This window comes from Arachis ipaensis, chromosome B6, assembly GCF_059453495.1.
Source record: "Arachis ipaensis isolate K30076 ecotype BB chromosome B6, ASM5945349v1, whole genome shotgun sequence".
Classification (NCBI taxonomy): domain Eukaryota; kingdom Viridiplantae; phylum Streptophyta; class Magnoliopsida; order Fabales; family Fabaceae; genus Arachis; species Arachis ipaensis.
In genome coordinates, this window is record NC_142441.1 from 82,448,424 (window position 1) to 82,468,777 (window position 20,354).

The 20,354-nt window shown below is 42.4% G+C and overlaps 1 non-coding gene across 1 annotated transcript; it reads left to right on the top strand.

The window, feature by feature from the left end:
• Nucleotides 1-5,970: 5,970 nt before the first annotated feature.
• On the top strand, nt 5,971-6,074 carry LOC148561535 (small nucleolar RNA R71). Its single transcript, XR_015886378.1, has one exon. It is a non-coding gene; the product is annotated as a small nucleolar RNA R71 (small nucleolar RNA).
• The last annotated feature ends 14,280 nt before the right edge of the window (nt 6,075-20,354 follow it).

The window sequence follows — 20,354 nt, forward strand, 5'->3', positions numbered from 1 at the left end:
GATGGCTTTTTGAGAGTGTTATTGGCAATCACTTTTCTCATTACCTTGCAAGTTACCTCCCCTTTTCTTGCTTCTTTTTGGTCTTGAAATCAAGCAATAAAGTGCATCAAAGCTCTAGTCCAAGTCATGAGTAATGCAACATAATAATTGTCACTAAACTTATGCAAAATCCTCATGAAATTATGTAAAATGCACAATATATGCTTGAATCAAGGCATAGGTGAATATCTACCCAAAACTAGCTTATTTCCTAAAGAAATGCATGAAACTAACCTAAAAACAGTAAAGAAAAGGTCAGTGAAACTGGCCAAGATGCCCTGGCATCACAACACCAAACTTAAAGCTTGCTTGTCCCTAAGCAAGTACTGGAACAAGAGAATGATGAATGGAATATCCAGAGGAATGAGCCATTCTTGTGGAAGTCATGTTACTGATTTTATGGTGGTTTCATGCATAGCAACTTAGGTTCATTCCATTATTGGCTTTTAAACCTTTATCATGTCCCTAAACACTTACTTTGTTTATATCTCATGAGACTTTTATTCATTGATCCTTTTATTGTTATTTCAAGGGTTGTTTGTATTATTTAGGCTAAGTGCTCTATAAGGGGGCAACTCTTTAAGATAATTTTTCAGCTAACACTCCCGAACCAGTTGGTTCAAGGTGCTAGGTGTTGAAGCACCCCTAAGGACTTACTCCCTCAAGCCTATCCCCCATACATACACACCACAGGCATATAGTTTGTTTATTTTCTTTTCTTGAGACCTTGGTGTCCAGCACCTCTTTGGGTTACTAAATGCTCTGTAGTGAAGGTTACTCTTGATAGTGGACTTTCAGCTGATAATCCCGAGTTAGTTAACCCAAGTTACCAGGTGATAAGGCACCCCTAAGAGCTTATTCATCCAAGTAGATCCCTCACACAGGAGCACCACAGACACTTGCCTCAAGATTAAAACCATTGATGCCTAGCCTTATTGCTTACTCTTTTTCTTTTGTTTTTTACTTCCATTGTTCTTTCCCTTTTCTCTTCTTAGGATCTTGTTATTAACTTAGTCTCATGAGTGTATCCAAAGCAAAGTATTCAGGCCATATAATTGTCATCCCAGCCTTGTGGTTGAACCAACTTAGCTAACTTATGACTACCCCAAAGATTCATGAATGCACTTCCACAATATGAACTCTACTTCTGGTCTTTTAAAAACACTCATTCTCTTTTTATTTGATTTAAAGGGACAAGCATACAAGTAAGTTAAGTGATGGTGCAGTAACATAAAGACTAGTGCACATAGACCTATTCAATACCACAAACTTAAAAGACATGATTGAAAAAGGTTTAACATAACATGGAAGCAAGTTCTATTTCATACAAGATCTTCCTTATTTTAAGACATAGAGAAAGATGGAACAAAGAAGGAACTCCACCACCTTTTACTATTGTGGATGTCTATGCTCTTTTCCTTGCTTGTCCTCCTTGTTTCCTCTTGCATTTCCTCGCATCTGTGCCAATCTTGCTTGCTTCCAATCCTCAAGTGCCTTCCTCACTGACTCATGACTCTCTTCCACCCTTTGTCTTTCCTTTCGTGCTAATTCATCCTTCATTTCGTCATACTTGGCTATTCTTGGATGCAATACTGGCAGCTGTCCCACTAAGTAACCAAGCCTGGCTTGAGTGTTTATATGATGTCCTGTTTGGCTCATGTAAACTCCTTCTGCGAATGCCCTTTGCTCGTCCAATAGTTCTGCCTGTTCTGTTTGTCTTCGATGCATCTCATGTATGTGTGCCCCTTGATGTGCTTGGATGTTGATTAGCCTCTGGGTGGATTCTTGTTGCTCGTTTTGCCTTTGTTCCATCCTGTTGAATGCTTCTCCCCATTGTTGTCCTTGGCTTAGTTGCTGATCCATCATTTGCCTTTGCCACTCACCTTGCTGAGTCATCCATCTTGAAAGTGTTTCCTCTTGCCGCCCCATCATCTGTAGTTGAAGCTCTTTCTGTGCTCCTTGGCTTTCCAAATATTGTCTAGATAAGCCATCAATAGCCTCCTGCAATTGGTGCATGTCCAAGGTCTGTTGTGCTTGACCCTCTGAGACTTGGCCTTCCATTACTTGAGGGGCTGTCCTCCTCCTTTGCTTCCGTTGAGGCAGGGGGGATGCTGCAGCGTTCATCCTTCGGACCGTTATTGGAATGCCTTCCTTTATCCAAACGGGGTCCTCATCTTCAAAAACCACCCTAGCTTTCTTGCATATTCGGTAAATAGTGCTGGGATAACCTAATGTTCCTCTTGAGTCACTTTTCTCTGCCATCTTTCTAATGCCTTGAGCTATGATCTCATGAACTTTGATTTCTCCTCCCTTGAGTATACAATGCACCATTGTTGCTCTCTCGAGATTCACCTCCGAGTTGTTTGCAGCTGGGAGAATAGACCTCCTCACTAGCTCGAACCACCCCTTAGCTTCAGGAGTGAGGTCTGTTCTCTTAATGAACTTTGGTTTATTTCCTGCACCCCTTTCCCAGTTAGCTCCTGGTACACAAAGGTCTCGTAAAAGCTGGTCATAATTGGGGTTGTTGTCCAATCTTGAGTGGTAACCTTCTTCTTCAAACGGTATAGACCGTAGCTTCAATGCCCTCATTACACTCATGGGACTAAAATCCACCATTGTTCCTCTCACAAAGCTTGTATATGACCCATCTTTCTTATCATATCTGACTGCATTTGCATAAAATTCTCTTATGAGATTTGCATTCACCTTAGTGACCGGGTCAGTGAGGAGCTCCCATCTTCTCCTTTCTACCTTCTCTGTGATTTCGGGGCATTCAGTCTTCTTAACCTGAAACTCCAGCTCATAGATGATTTCCTTATCAACCATCCACCCGTATTGCAATGCATGATGCAAGCTTCTAAATCTCTTCTCATCATATGGGTGTTCTTCCATGGGTTCCTTTCCCTCCTTTCTCTTAGAACTTGAAGATGCCATGAATGATGGTTAATATGTGAAGGTGGTAAGGTTGTGGAGACTTTTGGTCATTTAGGGTTTTATGGCAGTGAAGAGAGTGGGGAAAAAATGTTTATAATCGATAGAGGGTGTCTTGTATAGAAAGGAAGAGTGGTGAAGGGTGTGTGATGACAATGAAGGGTAGTACGGACAAGGGTCATTTATATAGAGAAGTTGTGAAGGAATGGAGGGTGTAGATTGATGCAATAGTCACTTGATGGACGGTTGGGGTTATGCATGGCTAGAAGACAAGGATCATCACTTTATGATGGGGATTGCTCGGTCTTCTAGGGTCCCATTTTTTCAATGTTGCATGGCAATATTTTCCAATGTATTCCCTTTTTAGAACAAGTGTGAAGCCCCTCCTTTTGTGGTGTCCGAACCTTCTTTGTTTGGTTGTCCAATCTATCCCTTTTCATGCTTCTTTTCCTCTCCTATAAAGATTTAAAATAAGGCAATTAATATCATAAAAAAAATTGAAACTCTACGGCTAGAATAAAATGAAAGAAAGGATTTGATTGTTCATTTATGAATTCCAACTAACTAACAAACTCTTGGTGGGTCCTTATATGCATTTTGGTGGCACCATGGGGTAACACCAAACTTAGTTTGAAGCAATGTGATGAAAAGTTTTTGTTCAAAGCTCCCAAGACTAGCATGCATCTTGGCTTGCTTTGAACACCAAACTTGTTCTTCACTATATACTGCATGATAAAGATTTCACCAAATGTTTGTCAAGTTTGGGTTGAAATTCATAAACATTGATTTATTCATTATTTTTTAAAAACATATAAAACATGGGTTGCCTCCCATGAAGCGCTTCTTTAGCGTCACTAGCTTGACGTTTTTCCTTCATCAGGGTGGTTGGTAGTGCTTAAAGTCCTCCCCTCTTGCTGTGGACTTGTATCCATTGGTTGGATCAATGATCTCCACATGTTCCAGGGAAAGAACTCTGTTGATAGTGAAGACCTTAGGTAACTGAGATGGTACAGTAGGGAGATTAGGGGGAATATCTGGGAAGTAAGCTGAGACAACTCTATCCCCTGGAGAGAAATCTTCCGTAGGGATCTTCTTGTTCCTCCATCTCCTTGGTACCTTCTTTTTTGTTTCTTTTGAGGTTGCCTTCCCCTTGGTGACCTCTTTTCTCCAAGGAGTTGTGATGCTATCTTCGCCTGCCTCTAGAGGTTTGGGTTCCTCCAACTTTTCTTTGAGCTGTGGCAATTGCTGTTTTCCTTGTTTATTAATTGAGGGGGTTTCAGAATGAACTGGCTGTGCTTCAGTGCTTGTCTCCTCCTTCAGTGTCTCATTATCGTTTGTGCTTAGTTCCTTGTCCTCTTGATCTGTTTCTTGTGAGAGTTTGAAGACATTGAAGCTGAGTCGTTCATCATGGATTCTCAATATTAGCTCCCCTTTCTCTACATCGATAAGTGTTGTAGCCGTAGCTAGGAATGGTCTTCCCAATATGATTGGGTGAGTGTGACTCTCTTCCATGTCCAGAATGACAAAGTCTGTTGGGAGAAAGTACTTCCCAACCTTTAGCAACACATTTTCCACCACTCCTACTGCTTGCTTTTGAGTTTTGTCAGCCAGTCTGATGATTACATCTGTGGGCATTATCTCATTAATCTGCAGCCTCTTCACCAGGGATAAAGGCAGTAAGTTGATGCTGGCCCCCAAATCACATAGTGCTCTATCGAACATAGTTTCACCTATGGCACAAGGGATGTGAAAACTCCCTGGGTCTCTTCTTTTCGTAGGCAGCTCAGGTTGAATAAGGGCACTACATTCCTTGTTCATCACTATAGTCTGGCCTCCTTTGAGTGAGCTTTTCCTGGGAAAAAGTTCCTTCATATACTTGATGAATGCAGGCATTTGTTGAATTGCCTTAATGAATGGTATGTTTACATGCAGAGATGCAAACAAGTCTAGGAACCTTGAGTATATTCTCTTTCTCACAGCACCATTGAGCAGTTGAGGGAATAGTGCATAGAGCTTCAGCAGCTCTTGTTGTGAGATTTCTGGTTCTTTGTGATCTCTATCCTCCTCCTTTGTTGAGTTGTCTTCAGGTTGTTTGTACATTTTGCCTTGCTTATCTTCAATCTCTTGATCACTTGTAGTGACCATTTTGCAATCTTCCCATCTTACTTTCTTTGCTTCTCCCTTGGGGTTTTTCTCCGTGTCACTTGGGAAGCTATCAGTAGGTTTGGGAATCTTCTCAGCTAAATATCCCACCTGGAATTCCAGCTTCCTAATGGTCTCTCCCTGGTTCTTAATATTGGCTCGCACCTCCTCTTTGAACACCTTATTTTCTTGAATCTCTTGGCTTATTCCTTCAAGTAAGGCTTCAATCTTAGAGAGCTTGTCATCAATTGATGAGTGGTTCGGAGCAGATGTGCTGTTTTGGTTTTGATAAGTGTGTGGAGAAGTGTTGTTGTGGGGTGTTGAGATGTCCTCTGGGTGAATTGCTGGTGAGCTGCATTGTTATTGGAGTTGTAACGTCTCTGGTCTTGGTTTTGATCTTGATCACTTCCCCACCCAAAGTTTGGGTGGTTTCTCCATCCAGGGTTGTAAGTTTTGGAGTATGGATCATAGTTTTTCCTTGGTGAATTCCCAATGTAGTTGGCTTGCTCCTAACTCCCTTCTGCTTCTTCATTCACCCCTTCTTGGATTGTTGATGAAGATGAGATTGCTGCTACTTGGTTCCTCTCCATCTTCTTGGTGAGGTCAGCCAGCTGCTGGGTAATGAGCTTGTTTTGGGCCAACAGAGCATCTACATTGTTTAGCTCCATCACTCCTCTTGTGTTCCCTCTTTCGGAAGCATAGAAGTAGTCATTTTTTGCTACTATTTCAATAACATCTATGGCTTCCTCAATGGTCTTCTTCTTGTTCAAGGATCCTCCAGATGAATGGTCCACGGCCTTCTTTGACTCATAAGAGAGACCTTCATAGAAGATGTGCAGCTAGACCAATTCATTGAACATGTCAGGTGGACACCTCCTTGTCAAGTCCTTGAACCTCTCCCATGCTTCATACAGAGTCTCACCATCTTGTTGCCTGAAAGTTTGAACCTCAGCTCTCAGCCTATTGATTCGTTGAGGAGGGTAGAATCTTGCTAAGAATTTCTTCACCACATCCTCCCAAGTTGTCAAGCTCTCCCTTGGGAAGGATTCCAGCCACTTGGCTGCCTTGTCCCTGAGTGAGAAAGGAAATAAGAGCAGTCTATAAGCGTCAGGATGAACACCATTAGATTTTACTGTGTCACATATTCTCAGGAAGGTGGTCAAATGTTGATTGGGGTCTTCTTGAACACCTCCTCCAAATGAACAGTTGTTCTGGACAAGGGTGATGAGCTGTGGTTTAAGTTCAAAGTTGTTGGCATGGATTGTTGGCTTTTGGATGCTACTTCCATAATTGCCTGGGTTTGGATTAATGTAAGAGCCCAAAACTCTTCTATCCTCCCCAGCATGATTTGCTCCACCTCCTCTACCATGGTTGTGAGTCTCTTCTTCATGATGATTTTCCATGTTTTCTTCCATGTTTGGTTCAAAGTATTCCTCAAAGTGTTCCTCCTCTTCTTCAGCACCAACTACTCGTTTTTCTTTTGCCTCCTTCCTTAGTCTAAGGAAGGTTCTCTCAGGTTCAGAATCAAAGGAAGTTGAAGCCCCGCTTCTTCTCCCTGTCATACAACCAACAAGTACAAGCAAAGAAAATAAGTGCAGACAGTATTTGTGTCAGAATTACTGTTAGTTGTGGGTGATGCAATATATCAAACAGTTAGTGGGTTAGCAAACAGAATTGAAAATAACAAAAAAAAAACAAAAGAGTAGAGGGGGAAGGGAAGAAGTTTAACTGAAACAAAAAGTAAATTACTCAAACAGAAAAATGTAATTCACAAAATAAAAATGCTCAATCTAGTGATCTTCCAATTTAATCATTGTTGATGCACAATCAATCCCCGGCAACGGCGCCATAAACTTGATGCGCGAAAAACTTGTCTCTCAACAAATCTCCCTTCGGCAAGTGTACCGAAGTTGTCGTCAAGTAAAAACTCACAATAGAGTGAGGTCGAATCCCACAGGGATTGATTGATCAAGCAACTTTAATTAGAAGAATGTTCTAGTTGAGCGAATCCAGAATTTGGGTTGAGAGTTGCAAAAAATAAAATGGCGGGAATGTAAATAATAGAAAAGTAAATGCTAGAATTAAAGAACTGGAAGTAAATGACTGAAAATAAAATGCAGAATTGTAAATAGGAATGGGGGATTTGCTAATAAAAGTAAATAGCAGAAATTAAAGAGAATGGGTAAGATCAGAGATGGGGAGTTCATTGGGCTTAGGAGATGTTGCAATTCTCCGGATCAAGTTCATTTTTATCTCTTCCTCAATCAATGCACTCATTGATCTCCTTGGCAATCTTAAGTGATTGAATTACAATTTCTTGCAATTCAATCTCTCAAATCGTGATCAATAGCCAATTCCTTGGTCAATTGCTCATGAGAAAAGATGAAGTATGGTCACTGATTATACCACATGCATTTCCCAAATCAAGTGTTGAGAGGGTTATAGTCACATACCCATCCAAACCCAATTTGGTCCAGCATGAGAAAGCATTTCTAGCTTGATCTCTTCATTCCTCTTTCAAGGTTCAAAAGAGATCCAAGTTTGAATAGCTTCTCTTCCAAGATAACTACTCAATTGGATGAAGATCGAAAGCTTTCAAGTAAAATCAAGAGGAAAGATAGAAGAAGAATAATGAAAATTAGTATTGATCCATCAAATTACAACAGAGCTCCCTAACCCAATGAAAGGGGTTTAGTTGTTCATAGCTCTTGAAAATGAAAACAAAGATGGAGAATACATCATAAAACTAGAAATTGCAAAGAAAGTAAATACAGAGAGTAGTTCTCTTTTTCCCAACCTTCCAGAACTTCTTCTCAATTCAAAGCTACCCCTATATATACTACTCTTCTCAGCTTCTAGTGTGATTCTTCAAGTCTTGGGCCTTTGGATCTTGAGTTTGAAGCAGTTCCTTTCTTTATTTGTGCTTGGCTTTACTTGCAGAAAGAAAGTGCAAAGTGGGCGGAGACTTTATTTCAGGACGTTAGGGGTGTTAATATTTAGTGAGAATAACAGTTCGAGAACGTTAGTGACACTTAACATTGTCACTAACGTTCCAATGCACCCCTTTGCCTCACGTTAAAACCCACGTTAACTAGGTTAACGTGGCTTTTAACGTTGCCTTGTGAACCTTCGAGAACGTTAGTGACACTCAACATTATCACTAACGTTCCAGTGTGCACCTTCTTGCTTCACGTTAAAGCCCATGTTAACTAGGTTAACGTGGCTTCTAACGTGGCCCTTGCCATCCTTCGAGAACGTTAGTGACATTCAACATTGTCACTAACGTTCTAATGTGCCCCTAGGTCTCACGTTAGAGTCCACGTTAACTAGGTTAACGTGGCTTCTAACGTGGCCATCTTTAGCCATCCCAACGTTAGTGACATTATTGAGTGTCACTAACATTGGTTCATCCTTCATTCCTCATCATTAGCTTCCACGTTAACCAAGTTAACGTGGAAGTTAACGTGACTCTTGGGGGTTGTGTGGTTGCTTCAACATTAGTGACAATGTTGAGTGTCACTAACGTTGTCGACAACTCTTCATCCCTTACGTTAGTTCCCACGTTAACCAAGTTAACGTGGGAGTTAACGTGGTACTTTGCATCATAGGCCAACGTTAGTGACAATGTTGAGTGTCACTAACTTTGGCTTCTCTTCCCCCCTTAACGTTAAAGGCCACGTTAACCTAACTAGGTTAACGTGGCTTCTAACGTGGCCACTTATGAGTAATTGCCAACGTTAGTGACAATGTTAAGTGTCACTAACGTTGGCTCAACTTCTCTTCTCCACGTTAGAGTTCACGTTAACTGGCATTGATGGCTTTTTAAGAGTGTTATTGGCAATCACTTTTCTCATTACCTTGTAAGTTACCTCCCCTTTTCTTGCTTCCTTTTGGTCCTGAAATCAAGCAATAAAGTGCATCAAAGCTCTAGTCCAAGTCATGAGTAATGCAACATAATAATTGTCACTAAACTTATGCAAAATCCTCATGAAATTATGTAAAATGCACAATATATGCTTGAATCAAGGTATAGGTGAATATCTACCCAAAACTAGCTTATTTCCTAAAGAAATGCATGAAACTAACCTAAAAACAGTAAAGAAAAGGTCAGTGAAACTGGCTAAGATGCCCTGGTATCACCAAGCTTTCTGATAGTGGATGCAGGTATTAGGTTGATGCTTGCCCCAAGATCACATAAGGCTGTCTTGGTGCAATTATCCTCTAATATGCATGGTGTTCCGAGGGTTACCTGAAACTGTAGGTCGATCTCAGATGAGATCTTCTGACTGGTCAGAGATGACGTGTCCGGCTGGCTGGTAGTGGCCGGAGCTGTTGCGTCCAACTTGTTGGACTGGCTGCACTTCTGATCCTTGGTCACCGGAGGGTGGGGGGTACCTGCAAGAGACTCCGATACTTAAGTTAGCACGGGTATTAAGCAGGTTTATTGTAGAATCAGAGTATGAGTTATACCTGGGTGCTCCAGTGTATTTATAGTAGTGTGGGCTGACCTTTTTGATAAGATAAGTTAGTTATCTTATCTTATCTTATCTTATTTTAAGTGAAGTCAACTTATCTTCAAGGGAACCACCTTTATCTCTATAGGCTTGGGTTGCCTTTGGATTTGGGTCGTGTTCCTCTATTTGGGCCCTTTATTGGGCTTTCCTGTCGATTTGGCCGACCTCTTTTAGAAGAGGTCGGGTAGCCTGACCTGAAGAGGTCGATCACTTTGTCGCCAATCATCCCAGTTCGGATAGCTCGACCCAGTGTATGAACAGTGCCCCTGCTTGAGCTCAGTCTTCTTTTTTGAGGTCGAGTCCTTGACTTCATTCCTTTCTCTAGTGAAGTCGAACTCAAGCATTTAGTCGATTCCTTCCTTTGTAGAACCTTTTTGAATGTAGAACGTTTTTCTCTAAAAGCGCGCACTTGTGTATTAGCGCTTCTAGGGAACGTGCAAGGGTTAAATTCCTTCATTAATTGGCATTAATTGCCCCATTTTCTTTGGCTTTATTTTGAATTTTTGCATTCAGAAAACGATTTCTCTTCTACGTTCTTTTTCGTAACTTCTTCCTTTACTTTCTCACTTTTTGCTTGCGCTTTGTCTTTGCTTTGCGGCATCCTTCGGCGATTTTCTGGGTGATTTCGTTTTTGAAGCTTCTTTCTTCATTTCAGGTTGGTTCTTTCTTCCTTTCCTTCTTCATCATTTTTTCCGCCTGATGGTGAGAAAGTTTCGGTTTTGCATTGAGAAAGTTTGGATCTTTCTGCTTTTGCTGTCCCTGGTTACTGTTGTAATGCGTGCTCTGAGGTTTCTTCGCCCTTTTGTATGAATCTTTTCGTCTTTCCTATTGCTTGGCGCTCTTAGGGCTTTTGCATGTTATCACTATTTTCGTTTGTGCTTTTGATGATAATTTGTTTGATTCCGGAGAAAAGGCTGTGTCTTTGATGATTTTTGCTTGGCGTGTTTGATATTGTCAAAGCTTTTTGTTGATAGATTGTAAAAAGATAGTGGCTTTGATGACTTTTTGTACTTTTTTGTGTTTTGTCTTTCTCCTGTGAAAATGCTTGCTATTTGAAATCTTCTTTTCCTGTTTGGGGGATGCCGAGACGTAAGCTGTAGATTTTTCCTGAAACCTTGCTTTGTTACTGCCTCCAAAGGATGCCCCAGGACTTTGGTTTGAGTCTTGGGGTTTTTCTTTTCTGTTTGTTCTTCTGTATCATATTGGTCGAGTTGTTTCGTCCTTTGCCCGAGATATTTTTTAGTAATCCAATCTTCTTTACTTGTTGTAGGATTAGTTGGCCTCATGTCTTCTCGCAATAACATTGTAGAGATGTCTTCTAAAATTCCCGAGGGGATGTCCGACTGGCTGGACTTCCTTGTCTTAATGTGTGTCTCTATTGTGGATGCTGAGTTTTGTGTAGAGCTGAGGAAACGTCATAGGGTTTGTGGTGGTGGTGCCCGAGAGAGAGATTATGAGCTTGTGGCACCCGACTCTGACGAGAGGGTTTGTTTTCCTACCTCTGTCGAGGAGGAGCGTCCTTTTTTCTACGCCTATGAGTATTTCTTCAGTCAGTTGAACATTACTTTTCCATTTACTGCTTTCGAGACCGACTTGTTGTGGTCGTGTAATATTGCCCCATCCCAGCTTCATCCATATTCTTGGGGTTTTATCAAGATATTTCAGCTGCTTTGCCAAGAGTTAGGCATAACACCTTCTCAGACTCTTTTCCTTTATCTTTTAGTCTCTACCAAGCCTGGAGGTTCCTCCAAAAAGAAAGCTTCCTGGGTTTCTTTCAGGTCGGCCCAGGGGCATAAATTTTTTGCCATGTATGATGAATCTTTTAAAGATTTTAAGAATTATTTCTTCCGAGTTCGTGCTGTTGAGGGGGTCCGCCCCTTTTTTCTTGATGAGAATGACGAGCCTGCTTTCCCTCTAGAGTGGCAAAAGAATGTGAGAGTGTCTCGCTATACATGGGGAGATGCTTGATGAGGTTGAGCGGGCTTTTGTAGTTGTTCTTGAAGATTTGTGGGGGGAACCACCCCATCTGGATACAAAATGATTTTTGAGTGATCCATCTTTGGTTCGAACTGCTTTGGGTACTATCTGACTTGTTTCTGTACTTGTTTCTTAGTTTTGCTTCTTCTAGATAGTAACTTATCACTATGGTTGATTCTGTAATTTTCAGAGATGTCGAAAAATAACGACTCCATGAAGGCCTTCAAGAAGGCAAAGAAGGCTACAACTGCTCAAAACATTTTGGCCAAGGTGGCGGGAGAGGGGTCTTCTCAAGTTTCGGTGAAGCTGCCCGTGCCGAGTTCTCCTGGGCCGAGGAAGGTGATCCCTACTCCTCGAGTTCGTCTGGCAGACCCTCCACAAACTTCTACCGCCACTTCTGGTGCTCCTCCCAGCAAAAAACAAAAAATAATTGAGCCTTTCAACCTTGATGCTCCTGACTTTGATGCGGTGGAGTTTGTTGACCAACAGATCGGTCCTTATGGTGCCCTCCCGATGGATGATGTTTCGCTCCTTTGCCATTTAGATTTTATAACTCGGAGCAGCATCAAGATGGCCCATATGGGGGCTGCCTTGTATCGGACTGCTCAAAATCTTCCTCTCCAAGCCACCAAAGCCTTTATGGAGGAGGCCAAACAAGAGTTTGATAGGATGAAGGGCTTGAAGGAGGAGCTTGAGGCTAAGGTGGCCAAACTGGAGAAGGATCTGAAGAATGAGAAGGTGAGTTCCCTTGCTCTGGCGTCTTCTGTGCGGTTGGCCGAGGATACGGCATTGAGGCATAAAGACAGCTATGTCACAGCCTATCGGGAGGGGATGCATTTGAAGGAGGAGTTGGAGAATGCCCGAGCTGATTACTCTGAGCTCCAGGGTCATCTTGTTGGCAGTGTGAATGCTGCTTACGAGAGCTTGAAGGAGCAGGTTCGAATTATTGCTCCTGAGGCCGATCTTACTCTTTTTAGCTTCGATAATGTTGTGAGGGATAGTAAGATTGTCCCTGATGACCAAGATGATGACGATGTCGAGCCTCCCCTGTGCCTTCTGTCAAAGTGTCAATTCCTACAGTTCCCCTATTTGAGGCCGGCCAATCTGTTTCTGATCCGGACTATTAGATCTTGAATCGGGATGATGGTACTGTGGATGCCGTGCCTATTCAGACTCGTCCTCCTTCACCTCAGACTGATGCTGCCGAGAAGTCTTCTAATCTTAGCTGAATTTTCTTGGATATTTGTGTAGATAGCCCGACTTGTGGGCCTTTTAAACTCGTTATTTTTGTAGTCTTGAATATTATGCTGACTGTTGATACTACTTTTGGTTGCTTGTTTAGCAACTTTTGATTTTGAAAAACAACAAGTAGCTTTTAAGCTTTTGGGCCTGACACTGAAGCTTTATAATATTGTATTTTATATTATGCTTGTTTGCATTTGTCCTAGCATTTTTCTCTGAGAATACTGGGGCCTTGCTGTTTAACCTCTTTGGATTGCTTTGTACTTTTTACTTGTGGCTTGGATCCTTTGAGGTTGTGGACGTGTGGATCCAACTTGTATTTCGGTTTTCTGGCTTTTACTTGTATTAATCCATAACCAATTTCTTTACGTTGGTCCTCCTTCTAGTTATTTTTGTAGTCCTCTTTTTTGGACCTTGTCAGGTCTCTTTCAGGGACTACTTTTATAACTTGTTTGTTGTAGGAGACCGACTTCGTCAGGTCGATCTCTTTTAAGTTATTTCTTAATCCTCTTTCTTGGACCTTTGTCAGGTCTCTTTCGGGGATTACTTTTATAACTTGTTTGTTGTAGGAGACCGACTTTGTCAGGTCGATCTCTTCTAAGTTATTTCGTAATCCTTTTTCTTGGACCTTTGTCAGGTCTCTTTCAGGAATTACTTTTATAACTTGTTTGTTGTAGGAGACCGACTTCGTCAGGTTGATCTCTTCTAAGTTATTTCGTAATCCTCTTTCTTGGACCTTTGTCAGGTCTCTTTCAGGGATTACTTTTATAACTTGTTTGTTGTAGGAGACCGACTTCGTCAGGTCGATCTCTTCTAAGTTATTTCGTAATCCTCTTTCTTAGACCATTGTCAGGTCTCTTTCAGGGATTACTTTTATAACTTGTTTGTTGTAGGAGACCGACTTCGTCAGGTCGATCTCTTCTAAGTTATTTCGTAATCCTCTTTCTTGGACCTTTGTCAAGTCTCTTTCAGGGATTACTTTTATAACTTGTTTGTTGTAGGAGACCGACTTCGTCAGGTCGATCTCTTCTAAGTTATAGCAATTCATCTTTTATAGGGTTGGCCAGACCTCTTTCCAGGGATTTGCTGATAACTTGGGTTGACTTGGTCTGACTTCTCAACGTCGGCCAGTCTTTTAAGTTATTATTTAGCAATCCGTAAGACCTCGTCAGGTTCTTTTTTTGGATCACTTTCGATAACTTCTTGCATTATTCTGTGTTCATCTTTGCCGATTTGTAGAAGGTAATTTCTATCTTTGTTCGGTCGACCTTTAGATGAATCACGTTTTCATCTTTATTGGTCTTCCATCGTGATCGTGCAGTGAATCTGTTTTTCACTTTCTGCCGATCTGTTGCTTTATAATCAGACGATGAATGCTTCAGATTAATGCGTCTTGATAGTTTGTTGAATATCTAAAAATATATTTTATTCAAAAGCAAGTGCAAATATATACATGTGGGAGTTTTTCATCCCTTTAAGTTGGATAATTTCTGGATCTCAACTTGGTGCCTCATTAAAAAACCTTTTCAGGAAAAAAAAAGAGTGCATCCGAGATGAGATCTTTTACCTTTTCTAGCTATAGTACCTTCTTAGGTTGCATGCATGCCACGATCTGGGAAGCTCTCGTCCATCGAGTTCGGACAGTCTGTAGTAGCCCTTCCCAAGTACTTCTATGACTCGGTAGGGTCCTTTCCAGTTTGCTACCAACTTTCCTTCTCCGGGTCGAGTTGTTCCAATATCATTTCGGATTAGGATGAGATCATTCTTCGCGAAACCTCTTGGCACTACCTTTTGATTATATCTTGAAGCCATTCGGCGCTTTAGTGCTTCTTCCCTAATCCGAGCTCTTTCTTGGATTTTCGGAAGTAGGTCGAGTTCTTCTCTTTGAAGTTGAGAGTTAGCTTCTTCATTGTAGTGGACTACTCTAGGCGACCCTTCCTCGACCTCTACTGGGATTATTGCTTCCACGCCGTACGCTAATCGGAACGGTGATTCATTCATGGTGGAATGTGGCGTAGTTCGATATGCCCATAGTACCTGTGGAAGTTCCTCAGCCCAAGCTCCCTTCGCATCTTGCAGTCTCCGTTTCAACCCAGCCAATATGACTTTGTTGGCAGCTTCGGCTTGCCCATTGGCTTGAGGATGTTCGACGAAGGTGAACTGGTGCTTTATGTTCAAGTCGGCTACTAATTTCCTGAAGCCTGCATCTGTAAATTGAGTGCTATTGTCTGTGGTGATGGAGTATGGAACCCCGAACCTCGAGACAATGTTCCTATATAGGAATTTCCGGCTTCTTTGAGCAGTAGCATTGGCTAGGGGCTCTGCCTCAATCCACTTTGTGAAATAGTCTACTCGGACTATGAGGAATTTGACTTGTCCTGATCCCTGGGGAAAGGGTCCGAGAAGATCGAGTCCCCATTTTGCAAATGGCCAAGGCGAAGTTATGCTGATGAGCTCTTCTGGCGGAGCTATATGAAAGTTGGCATGTTTCTGGCATGGGGGACATGTCTTTACAAATTCTGTAGCTTCCTTTTGTAGAGTTGGCCAGTAAAATCCCGCCCGAAGTACCTTTTTGGTGAGAGCTTGTGCCCCGAGATGATTGCCACAAATACCGCTGTGTACTTCCTCTAAAACTTCCCTTGTGTTAGAGGTCGACACACATTTTAACAATGGTATTGAAATCCCTCTTTTGTATAGGGTGTTGTTTATGATGGTGTAGTACTAAGCCTCTCGTTTTAACCTCTTTGCTTCCTTCTCATTTGTGGGGAGTGTTTCTTTTTTGAGGTAATTAATTATGGGGGTCATCCATCCTTGATCCTGACTTGTTATAGCTAGGACTTTTTCTGCTTCTGAGATTGACGGGTTCTGTAGCATTTCCTGGATGAGGCTTCTATTGTTGCCCCCTGATTTGGTGCTGGCTAGCTTTGAGAGTGCATCAGCTCGGGCATTTTGTTCGCGGGGTATGTGGCAGATCTTATATTCCCCGAGTTGTCCGAGATGTTCCTTGGTTATATCCAAATACTTTTTCATAGTGGGATCTTTGGCTTGGTAACTCCCTGTTATCTGTGAGGTGACTACTTGTGAGTCGCTGAAGATGTTGAGTTTTTGAGCTCCAACCTCCTTAGCCAACTTCAAACCAGCTAGTAACGCTTCATATTCTGCCTGGTTGTTTGAGGCCGGGAACCCAAATTTGAGAGAAAGCTCAACTTGGGTTCCTTGGTTGCTTTCTATTATCACATCTACGCTGCCTCCAGTCTTATTTGAAGACTCGTCCACGTAGAGATTCCATTCTATGGGGGCTTCCAGGGTATCTGTGAATTCTGCAATAAAGTCAGCCAAGTATTGTGATTTGATGGTTGTCCGAGCTTCATATTGGAGGTCGAACTCAGATAACTCGATTGCCCATTGTAAAATTCTGCCTGCTATATCTGTTTTCTACAGTATCTCTTTTATGGGCTGGTCGGTCCGGACCTTAATGGTGTGAGCCTGGAAGTACGGGCGTAGTCGTCGAGATGTCAGTATGAGAGCATAGGCAAACTTTTCTATTTTTTGGTAGTTCAGCTCGGATCCCTGCAGCGCTTTACTAATGAAGTATACAGGTTGTTGCCCTTTGTCGTCCTCTCGAACTAGTGCTGAAGCTACTGCCTGACTTCCTACCGCAAGGTACAATACGAGTGGCTCTTCCTTTCGTGGTTGAGTTAGGATAGGTGGTCGTCCTAGGAAACTTTTGAAATCCTGGAAGGCTTGCTCGCATTCCATTGTTCACTCGAAGTTCTTTCCTTTCCTTAGAGTGGCAAAGAAAGGAAGGGATCTTATCACTGATCCCGCTAGGAACCTGGACAAGGCCGCTAATCTCCCGTTGAGTTGTTGTACTTCTTTGACACAAGTTGGGCTTTTCATGTTGAGTATGGCCTGGCATTTATCCAGATTTGCCTCAATTCCTCTTTGTGTGAGCATAAAACCCAAGAACTTGACTGCTTCTACTGTAAAAGTGCATTTTGCGGGATTGAGGCGCATGTCATGCTTCCTTATAGTGTCGAATACTTGGGCCAGGTCGGACAATAATGTCTCGTCATTTTGTGTCTTTATTAACATGTCGTCCACATAGACTTTCATGATCTTTCCGATATGATCTGAAAAGACTTTATTCATTAGCCTTTGATACGTAGCTCCCGCATTCTTGAGACCGAAAGGCATTACAATATAGCAGTAATTTGCTTTTGGCGTAAAAAACGAGGTCTTTTCTTGATCTGGTGGATACATGGGGATTTAGTTGTATCCGAAATATGCATCCATAAACGAAAGGTATCTATATCCGAATGAAGCATCTACCAGTGCGTCAATACTTGGGAGTGCGTAAGGATCTTTTAGGCAGGCTTTGTTGAGATCAGTGTAGTCGGTGCATATTCGCCACTTCCCATTTGATTTTTTCACCAAGACGACGTTAGCTAGCCATAGCGGGTACTTGACTTCTCTTATGAATCCTGCCTCCAGTAGTGCTTGTACCTGTTCTTCCACAGCTTGGGATCGTTCTGGCCTAAGTTTTCTTCATCTCTGCTATACCGGCCGAGATCCTAGATAAACCGCCAACTTGTGACACATTAGCTGGGGGTCTATGCCTGGCATGTCTGCAGCTTTCCATGCGAAGAGATCGACATTATCTCGTAAGAACGGTACTAGTAATTCCTTTGCGATTCCTTTCAGGATCGTGCCAATATTAGTTGTTTTGTCCAAGGTGTCTCCGATCTGAACTTTTTCTACTTCACCTTCGGGCTGTGGATGGAGTTCCTCTCGTCTCTAAACTCCACCAAGCTCAATTGTATGGAACTCTTCTCCTCTGCCTCTGAGGTTTAGACTTTCATTATAGCAGCAGCATGCCATCTTTTGATCTGCTTTTATTGTAGCTATCCCTTCTGTAGTTGGGAATTTCATGCATAGATGTGGAGTTGAGACTATTGCGCCGGGTTGATTTAGTGTTGTCCGACCTATTAAGGCATTGTAGGCTGAACTCACGTCGACTACGATGTAGTCTATCTTGAGTGTTCTGGATTGGTTCCCTTTTCCGAAGGTTGTATGTAGTGACACGTATCCTAGTGGTTGTACTGGGGTATCGCCTAGTCCGAACAGGCTGTTCGGGTATGCTCTAAGCTCCATTTCCTCTAAGCCGAGCTTATCGAAGGCAGTTTTGAATAAGATGCCGGCATAGCTTTCTTTGTCTATTAATGTGCGGTGCAGATTGGCGTTTTCCAGTATGATGGTGATGACCATGAGATCGTCGTGTCTTGAGATGATACCGGATACGTCTTCTTTGGTGAACGTGATTGCAGGGATGTCGGGTGCTTTCTCCTTCCCTTCGACATGATATATTTTTTTGAGGTATCTTTTGCGGGATGATTTGGAGATTCCACCTCCTGCAAATCCTCCGTGTATCATATGGACATGTCTTTCTGGCGTACGAGGTGATCGCTCAGCTTGTCCGACATCTTCATCTCTTCGTCTTTTTCTTTGTTCATCATCTCGGCTGGCTAGATACCGATTTAGTTTTCCTTCCCTTACTAACTTTTCTATGATGTTTTTTAAGTAAAAGCACTCGTTGGTGGAATGTCCTCGGACCCGATGATATTCACAATATTCGTTCCGATTTCCTCCTCCTCTTTTGCCTTTGAATGGTCGAGCCGGGGGTATCTTTTCTGTGTTACAGACTTCTTTGTAAATATCCACAAGGGACACCCGAAGAGGGGTGTAATTATGATAATTTTTGATTTTTTTGCCCGTTCGATCTTCCTTCTTCTTGGATTCTTTATCTTTATCTCGGTAGGTAAAACCGGATTTTGAGGCTTCTCCAAGTCGGGAATTTTCTTCCATGTTGATGTACTTCTCTGCCCACTCTTGTACCTCATCTAAGGATGTGGGATATTTCTTTGATATAAATTGGCTGAAAGGTCCTTCTCGTAGGCCGTTGATGAGGCCCATGACAGCAGCCTCTGTTGGTAAGCTTTGTATGTCTAGGCACGTTTTGTTGAATCTTTCCATGTAGTTGCGAAGACTTTCCCGATCTCCTTGCTTGATACTTAGTAGACTGGGGGCGTGCTTAGCCTTGTCTTTTTGGATGGAGAATCTGGCCAGGAACTTTTTGGCCAGGTCGTCAAAGTTGGAGATGGACTTTGGAGGTAGGTTATCGAACCATCTAATTGCTGTCTTCCTGAGAGTCGTTGGAAAAGGTTTGCAGCGAACGGCGTCTGAGGCGTCGGCGAGGTACATTCTGCTTCTGAAGTTACTGAGGTGATGGTTGGGATCTGTAGTGCCATCATACAAAGTCATATCCGGAAGTTTGAAGTCTTTAGGTATTTTAGTCTTCATGATTTCCCTAGTGAATGGATCTTGATCTTTGCAAGAGTTGTCTTCAAGGGTGGTTCGGGTAGCCTTTGCTTTGAGATCGGCTTCAAGTTGTAGGAGTTTATCTTCTAATTCTCGACGTCGCCTTACCTCTCTTTGAAGATCCTTGCCGACTTCTTGCTGGTACTGGCTTTCTTTTTCGAGTTGCTTTAGGCGATCTTGAAGTGCTTCTATTACTCTCGGATGTGATGAGTTTTTATCTCCGTTAGATTCCAAAGTGTCCTTTGGTGTGAAACCCGTGTTTTTGTGCGGTGTTCTGTCCTCTAAATCTGAGTTGTGGTCGTTATCCTGTTCGTCCGCCATGGTGATGGGATGACTTCCAGGTCCCCGGAAACGGCGCCAATGTTCCGAGGGTTACCTGAAACTGTAGGTCGATCTCGGATGAGATCTTTTGACCGGTCGGAGATAACGTGTCCGGCTGGCTGGTAGCGACCAGAGCTGTTGTGTCTGACTTGTTGGACTGGCTGCACTTCTGATCCTTGGTCACCGGAGGGTGGGGAGTACCTGCAAGAGACTCTGATGCTTAAGTTAGCACGGGTATTAAGCAGGTTTATTGTAGAATCAGAGTATGAGTTATACCTGGGTGCTCTAGTGTATTTATAGTTGTGTGGGCTGACCTTTTTGATAAGATAAGTTAGTTATCTTACCTTATCTTATCTTATTTTATGTGAAGTCAGCTTATCTTCAAGGGAACCTCCTTTATCTCTATAGGCTTGGGTTGCCTTTGGATTTGGGTCGTGTTCCTCTATTTGGGCCCTTTATTGGGCTTTCCTGTCGATTTGGCCGACCTCTTTTAGAAGAGGTCGGGTAGCCTGACCTGAAGAGGTCGGTCACTTTGTCGCCAATCATCCCAGGTCGGATAGCTCGACCTAGTGTATGAACACATGGTATCATAAAGCTCCCGGGATCTTTAAGCTTTTTTGGGAAGCTTTTCAGAATGACTGCACTGCATTCTTCAGTGACGAGAACTCTTTTAATTTCTCTCTAATCCTTCTTATGACTCAAGATCTCTTTCTTGAACTTGGCATAAGAAGGTATTTGCTCAAGTGCCTCTGCAAATGGAATCTTTATTTCAAGAGTCCTGAGATAGTCTGCAAAGCGGGCAAATTGGTT